This window comes from Sorghum bicolor, chromosome 6 (genome assembly GCF_000003195.3).
Source record: "Sorghum bicolor cultivar BTx623 chromosome 6, Sorghum_bicolor_NCBIv3, whole genome shotgun sequence".
Lineage (NCBI taxonomy): Eukaryota > Viridiplantae > Streptophyta > Magnoliopsida > Poales > Poaceae > Sorghum > Sorghum bicolor.
In genome coordinates, this window is record NC_012875.2 from 12,414,404 (window position 1) to 12,427,067 (window position 12,664).

Consider the following 12,664-nt stretch of genomic DNA (forward strand, 5'->3'; position numbering starts at 1 on the left):
GCACGATCTAGGAGACGGAGCCTGATTGGCTGCTGCAGGTGGCGGGCGCCCTGCCCCCGGGCCCGTCTGGCCTCTCGTTCGCTCCCGTGGCTTCCAGACTCTTCTAGATTAAGGAAAATTGTGCGACACGTAATTATCTCGTTATAAACCTGACGTGTGGGCCTTCTTTCCATATTTTTTGATAACCCCCTACAGAAATAAACAAACACCAAAACTCGTGGAATTCTGTCAAATAAAACCCTAATTCTAGGTGTTCGGTGCATATTGATCCTTTTCCATGTTTAGTTGACGGTTAAATTTAGTACGTAAGGACCGTCAACAGCGCCCACTAAGTAAGATCTAAACATGTCTATAGCAAAGACAATAGCCAAAAGCTCTTTTTCTATTGTAATGTAATTGAGCTGTGGTCCGGACATGGTTTTGCTAGCGTAGGATGTGGCATAATGCTTTTTATCCTTGGTTTGTCCTAAAATGGCACCAGCCGCAAAATCGCTAGCATCACACATATCTCAAAAGGAAGATTCTAATCAGGTGGTTGGATAATCGGGGCTGAGATGAGTGCTTTCTTAAGAGTTTGAAAAGATTCATGACACTCATCACTAAAGATGAAAGGTGCATCCTCAGCTAGGAGACTAGTTAGGGGTCTAGCAATTTGAGAGAAGTTCTTGATAAAGCATCTATAGAACCCTGCATGTCCCAAAAAGCTACGGATTCCTTTCACATTGGTGGGAGGTGAAAGTTTTTCAATAACTTCAATCTTTGCTTTATCCACCTCTATACCACGTTCGGACACTTTATGTCCTAGTACTATTCCTTCCTGAACCATAAATTGGCATTTCTCCCAGTTCAGGATTAAGTGCTTTTCTTCACATCGCTGCAAGACTCTATCTAAATTCTCTAAACAATGATCGAAGGTTTTGCCATAGACGGTAAAATCATCCATGAAAACCTCCATGATCTTCTCAACCATGTCCGAGAAAATAGACATCATGCACCGTTGGAAAGAAGCTGGAGCATTGCACAATCCGAACGACATTCGTCGGTATGCATATGTTCCATACGGGCATGTAAAGGTAGTCTTTTCTTGGTCATCTGGGTGGATTGGGATTTGGTGATATCCAGAATAACCATCAAGGAAACAGAAGAAAGAGTGGTTTGCAAGCCGTTCCAACATTTCATCAATGAAGGGTAACGGAAAGTGATCTTTCTTTGTAGCCTTATTGAGTTTTCGATAGTCAATACGCATACGCCACCCAGTGACAATTCGTTGAGGGATGAGTTCATTCTTCTTATTCCTAACGACCGTCATTCCTCCTTTCTTTGGCACTACTTGGACAGGGCTAACCCACTCACTATGTGGCACAGGATAAATAATCCCAACATGATAGAGTTTGAGGACCTCTTTCTTAACAACCTCTCACATAGCATTGTTAAGTCTCCGTTGTGGTTCCCTTGAAGGTGTAAAATTGGGATCAATAGGGATACCATGAGTGTAGAGAATGGGACTAATGCTCGTGAGATCTTTGAGAGAGTAGCCAAATGCTGATCTATGCCTTTCAAGAATAGTGACAAGTTGTTGTGTTTCATAATTGGAAAGCTTGTCACTGACAATTACTGGAGTTTTTGGGTTGTTGTGTAAAAAGACATATCTAAGGCCAGAAGGAAGAGGTTTTAACTCTATCGAAGGAGGTGAAGGTTGTTCATTTTTGTCTAGCTCAACGGGTTCTACCAACTCTTCTTCTTCTTGAACAAAGTGTTCATGATTAAAGAATGGTTGGGCCATCTCCTCTTGAGTCAGCATTAAGATCTCCTCAATAGGATCTGGTTCAAGTTTGGGTTCCACTATCGAGTTAATCGATCTAGCAAGAGGAACAACAATAGTGGAATTCCCAACCTTGAAGTCTAAATGACCTTGTTGTGGTTGTTCTTGTAGAAGTTTCATGATTGGTCTGTCAATCAAGAGAGGAATCTTCGATATGTCAAAAATGTGAAAATCTAGACATATTCCAGAGTCCTTGATTCTAACAGGAACTGCCCTTAATACCCCATGGCATTCTAGAATTAATCCAGATGGACTTTGTAAAAGTTTTTGAGATGGGGTTATGGACTCGTTGGGATAAAGAGTGTCAGCTAACTCCTTGGAAATAACATTTATCCCAACATATGGATTGTAGTGGACCTTCCTAGCGGACCCTCTAATTTGGCATAGAAAAATGGTTGAAGGAGTGATGATCCGAGCTACCTCAGGAGACAGCTCTGCTTCTGTTAGCCATTCATAACTTAGAATAGACGAAAGGCTTTTGATGTGTTCTATGTTAACGGATTCTACTCTTAGAACGGATTGAGTGGTCCCTACTAGAGGTTGTGTTTGGATAGGAAAATTCGAGGTGTTTCCATAATCTTCAAAAAGATCTTCCTCGAATTCAAAGGGATGCTCTAAAGGTGGTGGTTCATCATCCCTTAGTTGGTTTTGCATTCCCTTATCAGAAGGTTTCTCTACAACCAAATTAATAGATGGGTCAGGTGGAATTTCTAACTCGGTTGCAAGTTCCTCATCTTTTGGTTTAGGATCAGGTTTGACTTCTTTTTCTTCTTCAGGAAACTCATCAGAAATGCCTGTGTAAGGGGTATTTTCAAGGATTCTTTCTAGGATAGCTCTCTCCTCATCTATGAGTTTGTGTGCAAATGAGCCTCCTAAAGCAATGTCAAGGTGAAGAGCAGCTTCCATGTTTAGACCACGATAAAAGTGGTAGGACAATACATGGTCAGGTAGGGAAAGGTTTGGACCAGAATTGGTAAGGCTTGTGAACCTAGCCCAAGCTGCTCCTAAAGTTTCCTTCTCTCTTTGTTTGAATGTAAGAATTTTGATTCTAAGGTCAGCGATTCGAAAAAGTGGGAAGAAAGCGAGACAAAAGTTGTCCCAAAGTTCATCCCAATTTCCATTAACGCCTCCTACAGAATGAGCATACCACTTTTTTGCCCTTCCCAAAAGGGAGAATAGAAATAATTTCCGTTTAAGGGTTTCTTGTGTCATGCCGGCAATAGATCGGTAAGAGCACAATTGCTCGAATTCTCTAAAGTGGGTGTATGGATCTTCATCTACTTGCCCAGAGAAGGGTTGCTCCTGAATCATGGCTATTAGATCAGGGGCGAGGTCGTAGCCATCTGTAAGAATTGGATGTGATGATGGTGGTGGCTCTAATAACTCGCCCTTTGGAGCAAAGAATTTATAGATATGAGTGAAATCCATGTGGTATGGTGAAAATGGTAAGACGAGTGTGGTAAAAAAGAAAAAGAAAAAGGATACACGGACGACTTGGTTCGAAACTAGCACAGCTACCGCTCCTCGACAACGGTGCCAGAAAGCTTGTTTGGTATTTTAAATGCAAACAGAAAAATCCGCAAGCGCACGGATACCGATGTAGCTTTCACCCGGGAGTATTCCAAAGTATCGATTTTCCATAGGGAACGTGAGTGTACTAATTAAGATTCAAGATCGCTCAAGGATAACTATATAATTATTGTTGGTGGGAAGAGAGGAAGTTTCCTGAGAGTTCTCTAGTTGATCTAAGAATCAAGAATGACTTCAAAGATTATTTATTTCGGGACATCAGAACACTAACCATAGAAAGAGATGAGAAGGGGCTAGGAAGCTCTGACTACGGTCCTACAAACACTGATCCAAACGAGGTGGAATGCGTCGACCGTTAGGGCTGTCACTACCCTGGGGCTGGTCGGGGCACCTTATATAGCATAGGAAGAGTAGCCCCCAAGAAATCTAGGAAGAGTAGCCCCCAAGGAATTTCCACGTCATCGATCCGCGTCACGTTATTCTCCACCATCCTATCAAACCAACCTTAATCGCGTGATTTTCCTCGATCCTTAGAGTCGGTGGGGCATAATCCCCGAAGTGGACCCTATTGACACCGTTTTTGGACACGTATCCAGGACCAGTAGAGTGCGGATCGGCAAGATGGGGCAACAGTAACTGGTCTGCAAAAGACTTGCCGATGAGGATGGTTGCCGATGAAGGGACGGTTGAATGTGACTAAGTCCATACTGGTGATGCGTTCATACCGATGGTTAGCGTTAACTTTTGCTGATGGCTATGATGAGGAGCCTGCCGATGATACAGAAGGAAGGCATGAAGGTTGCCGATTGGTCCGTGGTGGTGTCCCAGTTCGTCACGAGGAGATAGTTTTGTGTTTTCCTTAGTTATTTAAATCGTTTTGTGTACGGATTCTGTTTAATTTGGAATTCGAGTCCTAGTCATGTCTGATTGTAGCTCTTTGAGCAGGGTATAAATGTAGACCCTAGGGACTTGTAATTGATATCTATCAATCAATCAAATACAAGTTTTTACTCATATTCCAGCATCTACTTTTTCGACGACTTCGTCATATTTTCCTTTTTCATTACAAGTTCTTAAGAGTTCGTCGACTTAAGTTTGGCATATTCTCAAGTTCCACGTGAATACCTCTTGGCCGTGGCATCCGGGCGCATCGCTGTTGTCGGGACCAAAGTATTCGAGTTATTACCTTTGCCGATAGAAAGGTCAAATCGGCTGGCACGCCTTAACGTTTGAATCGGGTATTAGCCCTTTGTGTTTGCAGATCAGCTTTTGCATCAACACATCTTTTGGCACGCCCAGTGGGACAAAAGTCAAAATCAAGATCAACATGTCGACTACCGAGTTCGACTTGGAGAACATCATCCCAGTGACAGAAGCTAGCCTCAAGGATGAGCAGAAGCAAGCTATTGCGAATGCTATGGAGGATTACAAGCAACAATGTCTCAAGGCCTTCAGCATAAACAGGAGTGGCGAAGTGATCCAGAAAGAAGCACTGCCTGCACCTCGGCAGGTTACCTTTGACGCCAATCCTGGTAAACTCCAAGACATGGTCGATAGTGCTATCAATTGTGCCTTGATCAACCAAGCTGGTGTGCTGTCCAATACAGTTTTCAATGCCGTGGCTAGGACTTTCAAAGAAGGACAATTGCCACCGAATTATGTGGGCCCTGTCTATCATCAGCCAAGATCGCCAGTGGTGACGGCTCCATCGGCTGCTACGGCCGCTGCAGGCACGGAAACTACTGTTCCTCCAAGCACGCTAGGAGTCTCTAATGGGCAATCCACGCCGATGCCGTCCAATCCATCAACATCGGATGAGTCGATCAAGCTTACTACAGATCTATTGGCATCAGCAATGTCAGGATCCGCTCCTCCTAATTGGTGGGGTTTTGGTATGCCCCCGGAATACTTGTTGAAGACACCTGGCACATCTTAGGCGGCTGATATGAGAGGCAAGGCTCCTATGGCATCGGCACCTCCAAATATGCCGATGAATCAGAGTCTCTAGTATACTACAACTACTACTGCCAGGCCTTACACTGGGAACTCTCAAGCTCCAACGTTCTAGATGCCTAATGCATCGGCAGATTCAATGCCGACGCAACAGAGGTTTATGACTCAGCCAGGGTATGTCAATTCAATGATGACGCCCAATTACCAGTAATCGGCAGGACCTATGCCGATGAATCCTAATAGTGGATACCTTGAGCACCAGGTCTTTCCACAAATGCCCTAGCAGAATCATCAGGTTATAGGGTTTCAACAAGGCCAGATCTACCCTGGATTCCAGAACCAAGGGGTGGTCAATCAGCCGATGAATCTCGGCCAGCAGGTTGGTGGTCAGCAGATCGGTGGTCAGCAATTTGGTGGTCAACAACTTGGTGGTCAGCAGGTTGGCGGCCAAATGATTAACCCAATGTTCCATGCGGATCGCGCGCCGCATAGACACGTGGAGGCATATCAGCAAATCCCGGAGCCGCAACCGCCTCATCGGCAAGATGCCGATGCTTATTGGGCCGATAAGATTGCTGAAGTAATGAGAGATCAATTTGGGATAAAACCCAAAGTCAATACTTACTCTTATCGGACACCATATCCTCCTGTATACGATTTAATCCCACTTCCAAATCGGTACAAGGTACCAGATTTCACTAAGTTTTCTGGACAGGATGATACATCAACCATGGAACACGTCAACAGGTTCATCATTCAGTGTGGAGAAGCTGCTAACAGGGACGAGTTAAGAGTTTGCCTGTCCTCGTCATCATTATCGGGATCGGCTTTCACTTGGTTTATATCATTATCTCCTAACTAAGTGATTACTTGGGCCGATCTAGAGAAGCAATTCCACAAATACTTCTTTTCTGGAGTCCATGAGAAGAAGATCATAGATTTAGTCAAATTGAGGCAACACAATGATGAATCGGTTGAAAGTTTTGTGCAGAGGATACGAGAAGTCAAGAACAAATGCTGTAGTCTGGTTTTGGATGATCGGCAGCTAGCCGATTTGGCTTTCCAGGGTTTGTTGCCACACATCAGGGATATGTATGCATCTCAAGAGTTTGAAAGCTTAAGTCATTTGGTGCAGAGAGTTTCTGATCCAGATATCAAGCCTTTTGAGCCCAAGAGAGCATGGAACAAGAAGGTATCATTTGTGGATGAAGCAGCAAGCTCGGACTCTGAGGAGGAACCAGTCTTCGGCTTGGCAGAATGGGTAAAAAATAAGAAGCCAATGTCTTGTCCTTTTGGGCACAAAGAGCCAGAGAAGTTCGCATTTGACATCACCAAAGCCGATAGGATATTTGACTTTCTACTTCAGGAGGGCCAGATCAAATTGTCGCCCAATCATGTAATTCCATCGACTTAAGAATTAAAGAAGATGAAGTACTGCAAATGGCACAATGCAACTTCTCACAGCACCAATGAGTGCAAAGTTTTTAGACAACAGCTGCAAGGCTATAGAATCTGGGAGGATCAAATTTGACAGCTCCAAAACCCAGAAGCTGATGAAGATTGATCAACACCCTTTCCCAACAAATATGTTGGATGCTAAGGGAAAGGCCAAGGTCTTAACATCGGAAGCAGCTGAAAGAAGTGCATCGGTAGATCCTCAGCATCAGATCACTACTGCCGATGCAAAAGGAAAAGGCTTGATCCAGGAGGGAACTAACTCAGGAAGGCCTCCCCGATCTGGTACTGTAATAACTCACAGAAGGCCTCGGGAGACTTGGCAGCAACGTGAGGATCGGTATCGGTATCGGCACCAGCAGGAGGGCTATCGTCGGGAAGAGGAAAGACGCTGACAAGAATGGAATCGGCACAGAGATCACTGGAATTGTCCGTTCTTCATCTATTGTTGGGAGGAAAATATCAAGCTTCCTACTGTTAGAGACTGCCCATAATGTAATGGTTATGATCGGTATGACAGATCAAATCGGCAGTATCAAGACAATAACCGCCGGTTTTATAGGCCAATTAGGGGGAGAGCGTCCGTTCATGATCGACGGGGGGCAGGCTCAGTGTGCACGACAGGCTTGGTGATCGTGTTGAATATTTTCCCAGGAACTAGGAAGAGCTTGAAGAAATGGCTAATGCACGGGTTCCCGATGAGTTCATATTCTGCAGGGATGCCAATACATATCGGATGGAATCAAGAGAGAATCGTCACCCATCGGTAAGGCAGCAACAACTTCCTCCATGGTGTCCAGAGGGATTGACTAGGACACAGAAAAGGAGGCTGCAGCGCGAAAGACGAGAAGAGTTGAACAAGGGCGAGAACTCTGGCCAGCTTGGGGATCAGTAACAATCAGATCCTAAGGGAAAAGGTCCATCGGCAGACGTCAACATGGTATTTATATTGCCGATGGAATTCCTTGCGCCGTCCAGTGATGATGAGTTGGAGTTTTCTGACCAAATAGCTCAGTTGGCTCTGGATGCGATGACAGCCATCTTCGAAAAGTCTGCCGATGATGAAAGGCGACATCTTAAGGCTCTGTTTGTCAAAGGAAGAGTGGATGGTCAGCCGATAACCAAAATTTTAATTGATGGTGGAGCTGCTATCAATATCATGCCATATGCAGTGTATCGGAAGCTTGGAAAGGGGGATCAGGATTTAACCAAGACCGATATGATGCTCAAAGACTTTGTGGGGAATGTGTCTCCAGTTACGGGAACAATATGTGTTGAATTAACTATCGTCAGCAAGACCTTGCCAACAACCTTCTTCATGATCAGTGGAAAAGGTGCTTACAATCTGTTGCTGGGGAGAGATTGGATTCATGCCAATTGTTGTATCCCGTCTACAATGCACCGGTGCTTGGTTCAGTGGGTAGGTGACAAGATTGAAATTGTCCCGGGAGACTCTTCATATGTCATTGCATCGGCAGAGACAGACACCTATGAAAGGACTAGGTGTATTTCAGGAGAAGTTTGGGAAAAGGATTTTCTCAAAGTTGCTGATTACGAAATTCCACCGATCCAAGCAGTCGGTTCTGACGAAGGTTTTTAATGGATAGGTTCGCCGATGATGGAAAATTAGGCCAGGGATTCACATCGGCTGATGATTTAGTAGAAGTAGATATAGGTAGTGGTGATAAGCCTAGACCTACTTTTATTAGTGCTAAGTTAAATTCTGAGTGTAAGCAGCAGTTGACTGATTTGTTAATGGAATATAAAGATTGCTTTGGTTGGAATTATACTGAGATGCCTGGTTTAGACCGATCGATTGTTGAACATCGGTTGCCTATCAAGTCTGGATTTTGGCCACATCAACAGCCAGCTTGCCGATGTAATCCTAATATTCTTCCTAATATTAAGGCCGAAATAACCAAACTTATTGAAGCTAAATTTATTCGGCAGTGTCGGTATGCCGAATGGATTTCCAATGTTGTTCTGGTTTACAAGAAAAATGGGAAGCTTCGTGTCTGCATTGATTTCAGAAATCTTAGTAAAGCTACACCGATGGATGGCTACCCAATGCCAGTTGCCGATCTGCTGGTTGACGCTGTGGCTGGGCATCGGATTATCAGCTTTATGGATGGCAATGCAGGGTACAATCAAATATTCATGGCTGAAGAGGACATTCCAAAGACTGCATTTAGATGTCCTGGTCATGTTGGGTTGTTTGAATGGATAGTCATGACCTTTGGCTTGAAGAATGCTGGTGCTACTTATCAGAGGGCTATGAATTTTATTTTTCATGAGTTCATTGGCAAATTGGTGGAAATCTATATTGATGATGTGGTAGTTAAGTCTAGAAACTTCACAAAGCATCTTGCCGATTTACAAAAGGTGTTGGAATGCACAAGGAAGCATGGTTTAAAGATGAATCCCAACAAGTGTGCATTTGGTGTATCGGCAGGGCAATTTCTTGGCTTCATGGTGCATCAAAGGGGAATCGAAATTAGTCGGAGATCCATTGATGCTATCAACAAAATAGTTGCCCCTACCAACAAGACTGAGCTCCAATCCTTGATCGGCAAGGTAAATTTTATCAGGAGGTTTATCTCTAATTTATCTCGTAAAATTCGTGCTTTCAGTCCTTTACTTAAGTTGAAGGCCGATCAAGAGTTTGTCTAGGGGAAAGAACAACAATTGGCCTTCGATGAAATCAAGAATTATTTGGTAAATCCTCCAGTTCTGATTCCACCTCAGCAAGGGAAGCCCTTTAGATTGTATTTGTCTACCGATGGGATGGTCATCGGTTCGGCTTTAATTCAAGAATTTTGGCACTATCAGAATTCGATTTGCGTTATGAATCGGCTAAGGCGGTTAAGGGACAAATTATGGCCGATTTTGTAACTCAGCATTGCGGTACAGTGGAGACTTTGGAGATTGTACCTTGGACGCTCTTCTTTGATGGATCAACGTGTGACCGGGGGGCAGGAATCGGCATCGTGTTAATTTCCCCTCGGGGAAGGAAGTATGAATTCTCCTTACCGATTGTTGCCATGTCAACAAATAATCAAGCTGAGTATCAAGCTCTGATAAAGGGGTTGGAATTACTAAGTGATGTTCATGCTGATGTTGTTGAAATCTTCAGGGATTCTATGGTAGTTATAAATCAATTGGCTGGAAGCTACGAATGTCGAAGTGAAGTCCTCATAACTTATCACGAAAGGAGTATGCAACTATTAAAGGAATTCAAGGATTTCCGATTAGAGCATGTTTCTCGATTGCATAATGAAGAGGCTAATCGGTTGGCTCAGCATGCCTCGGGTTATCAGCCCATGATAAATGCAGTATCGGCAATCAGTGCCGATGATTGGAGAAAAGAAATCATTAATTATTTAAAGGATCCATCTAAGAAAGTAGAGAGGCGTGTTCGGTTTCAAGCCACCAAATATTTGCTCCTCGAAGAGGAATTATATTATCGAACTATTGATGGGGTTCTTCTCAAGTGTTTAGGTGATGATGAGGCTAGAAGTTTGATGGGAGAGATCCATTAAGGAGTATGTGGAGCACATCAGTCGACCTTTAAGATGAAGTGGATGATTAGGCAGAATGGGTATTATTGGCCGACCATCCTTGAAGATTGCTTTAGATATTTCAAGGGGTGTCAAGGATGTCAGAAATTTGGCAATGTTCAAAGAGCACCGGCATTGGCCATGAATCCTATTATCAAACCTTGGCCGTTCCGAGGATGTGCTATTGACTTGATCGGCCAGATTTACCCGCCATCCAGCAAAGGACATAAATTCATCTTGGTTGCTACCGATTATTTTACTAAGTGGGTTGAAGCTATTCCTTTGGAGAAAGTTACATCGGCCAATATGATCGATTTCGTGAAAGAGCATATTATTTACCGATTTGGAATTCCTCAAACAATTACTACCGATCAGGGTACTATGTTTACATCAGGAGAATTTGATAAATTCGCAATCGGTATGGGGATTAAAGTATTAAATTCTTCTCCTTATTATGCTCAAGCTAATGGGCAGGCCGAGGCATCTAACAAGGGAATTATCAAGCTTATTAAACGGAAGATTGAAGAAAATCCTAGGAGGTGGCATACATTGTTAAGTGAAGCTTTATGGTCATATCGGATGGCTTGTCATGGATCGACCAAAGTTTCACCTTATCAGTTGGTATATGGGCATGATGCAATGTTACCTTGGGAAATTAAGACTGGGTCTAGGCGACTATCTTTTCAAGATCAATTGGCTGCCGATGATTATGCTACTTTGATGACAGATGAGTTGGATGATCTAGCAAGACATCGGCTAAGGGCTTTGATGAGTATAGAAGAGAATAAGAAAAGAGTTGCCAGATGGTATGATAAGAAGGTGAAAGCTAAGGAGTTTGCCGATGGTGACTTAGTATGGAAGCTAATCTTACCGATCGGGACTAAAAGTTCAAAATTTGGGAAGTGGTCTCCCAATTGGGAGGGTCCCTATCGGATAAGTCGATCGGTTCCTGGTAACGCCTATATTTTAGAAACTCTCGAAGGAGTTGAATTTCCCAGAGCATTAAATGGCAAATATTTAAAGAAATATTACCCAAGCATATGGGTCGATGCATGAAAGTTTAAGTGCCGATAACATTCCTATTGGCTGATCAAAATGTATCTGGGGCCAGACTTAATGTTTTAAAAGGTGCCGATAACAGTCCTATTGGCTAGACCAACACATTAGGGGTGTTCAAAAGAAAGGAGCAAGTATGTTGCCGACGAAGGGTTCACATGTTCAACAGCGCTTGGATCACCGATATAGCACGCAGGCGGATTTGGTTGGCTGCTTCTATCTCTTTGATGTCTTCATCGGTAGAGCGTTCCGCCGGCTTCAGCTTCTTCTTCATCTGCAGCGCTCTACGGCCATGGACGTTTCGCTCCTGTTCAAGGAGTTTGATCGCCTCAGGCAGCTGGCTTTCATCTTGTTGGGCTTGGGACAAGGCTTCTTCTACCTGTTTGAGTTCTGCCAACATGGCTTCCCTTCTTGCCGATAGATCAGAAATCTTTTGCTTCAATGCATCTCCTGAGGACTTTAGGGTGCCGATGTTCTTGTGCTTCTCATCAGTAAGGAGCTTCACCTTCATCATCTCCTCAGAGAGCTGAGCATGAGCAGCTCTATCGGCAAGACGTTGGGCAGCCCTCTGATACTGCAGCTGACGGCTCTCTAGGTGTGCAGCTTGGAAAAGGGTTTCTTCAGCATCGGTAGGAATTTGGCCTCTGAGGGTCTTGAACAAAGCCTTGGCCGGGTCAGAGTCATCAACCAGTTGAGCTGTGTCTTGATGAAGGAGGGCTGATAATTCTTCTAGCTTTGCCCTGATCTCTGCCGATGTAATTCCAACTGCTCGGGAAGAACTTGTCTCCTCGCCTTCATCTTCAGAGATGTCGATGGCAAAGGAGAACAAGCTGCCAGGAGAGTCCTGTTCCTGAAAAGAAAATGAAGTAAGTTATTCTATGGACGAGTGTAATGAAGTAAGTTATTCTATGGACGAGTGTTGACAGATAATACAGCTAGAGATTGGGTGACTTACTTGTTTCAAGGCAATCTCTCGCCTCTGACTAGAACATGCCGATGGGACCACGGGCTGATCGGCTGGGGTTGCCGATGAGACTATGTCAGCTGAAAGATTAACAGAAGTAATTATAAGACAGAAAAAATAGGTTCATCAGCAATAATTTTATGAAAGGTGTGTTACCTTGAGGGGGAGCGGTACTTGTTTGGATGGAAGAAACTACCGATGCTATGATTGAACTTGCTCGATCGGCGGTTTGCTCGTGTATATCAGCCAATGTATCTTCTGGCTGAGGTCCCTCTGGCTGGAGTTCTTCTGTGCGAGCTTCTTCCTGTGGCTGAGGAGATGGTGCTT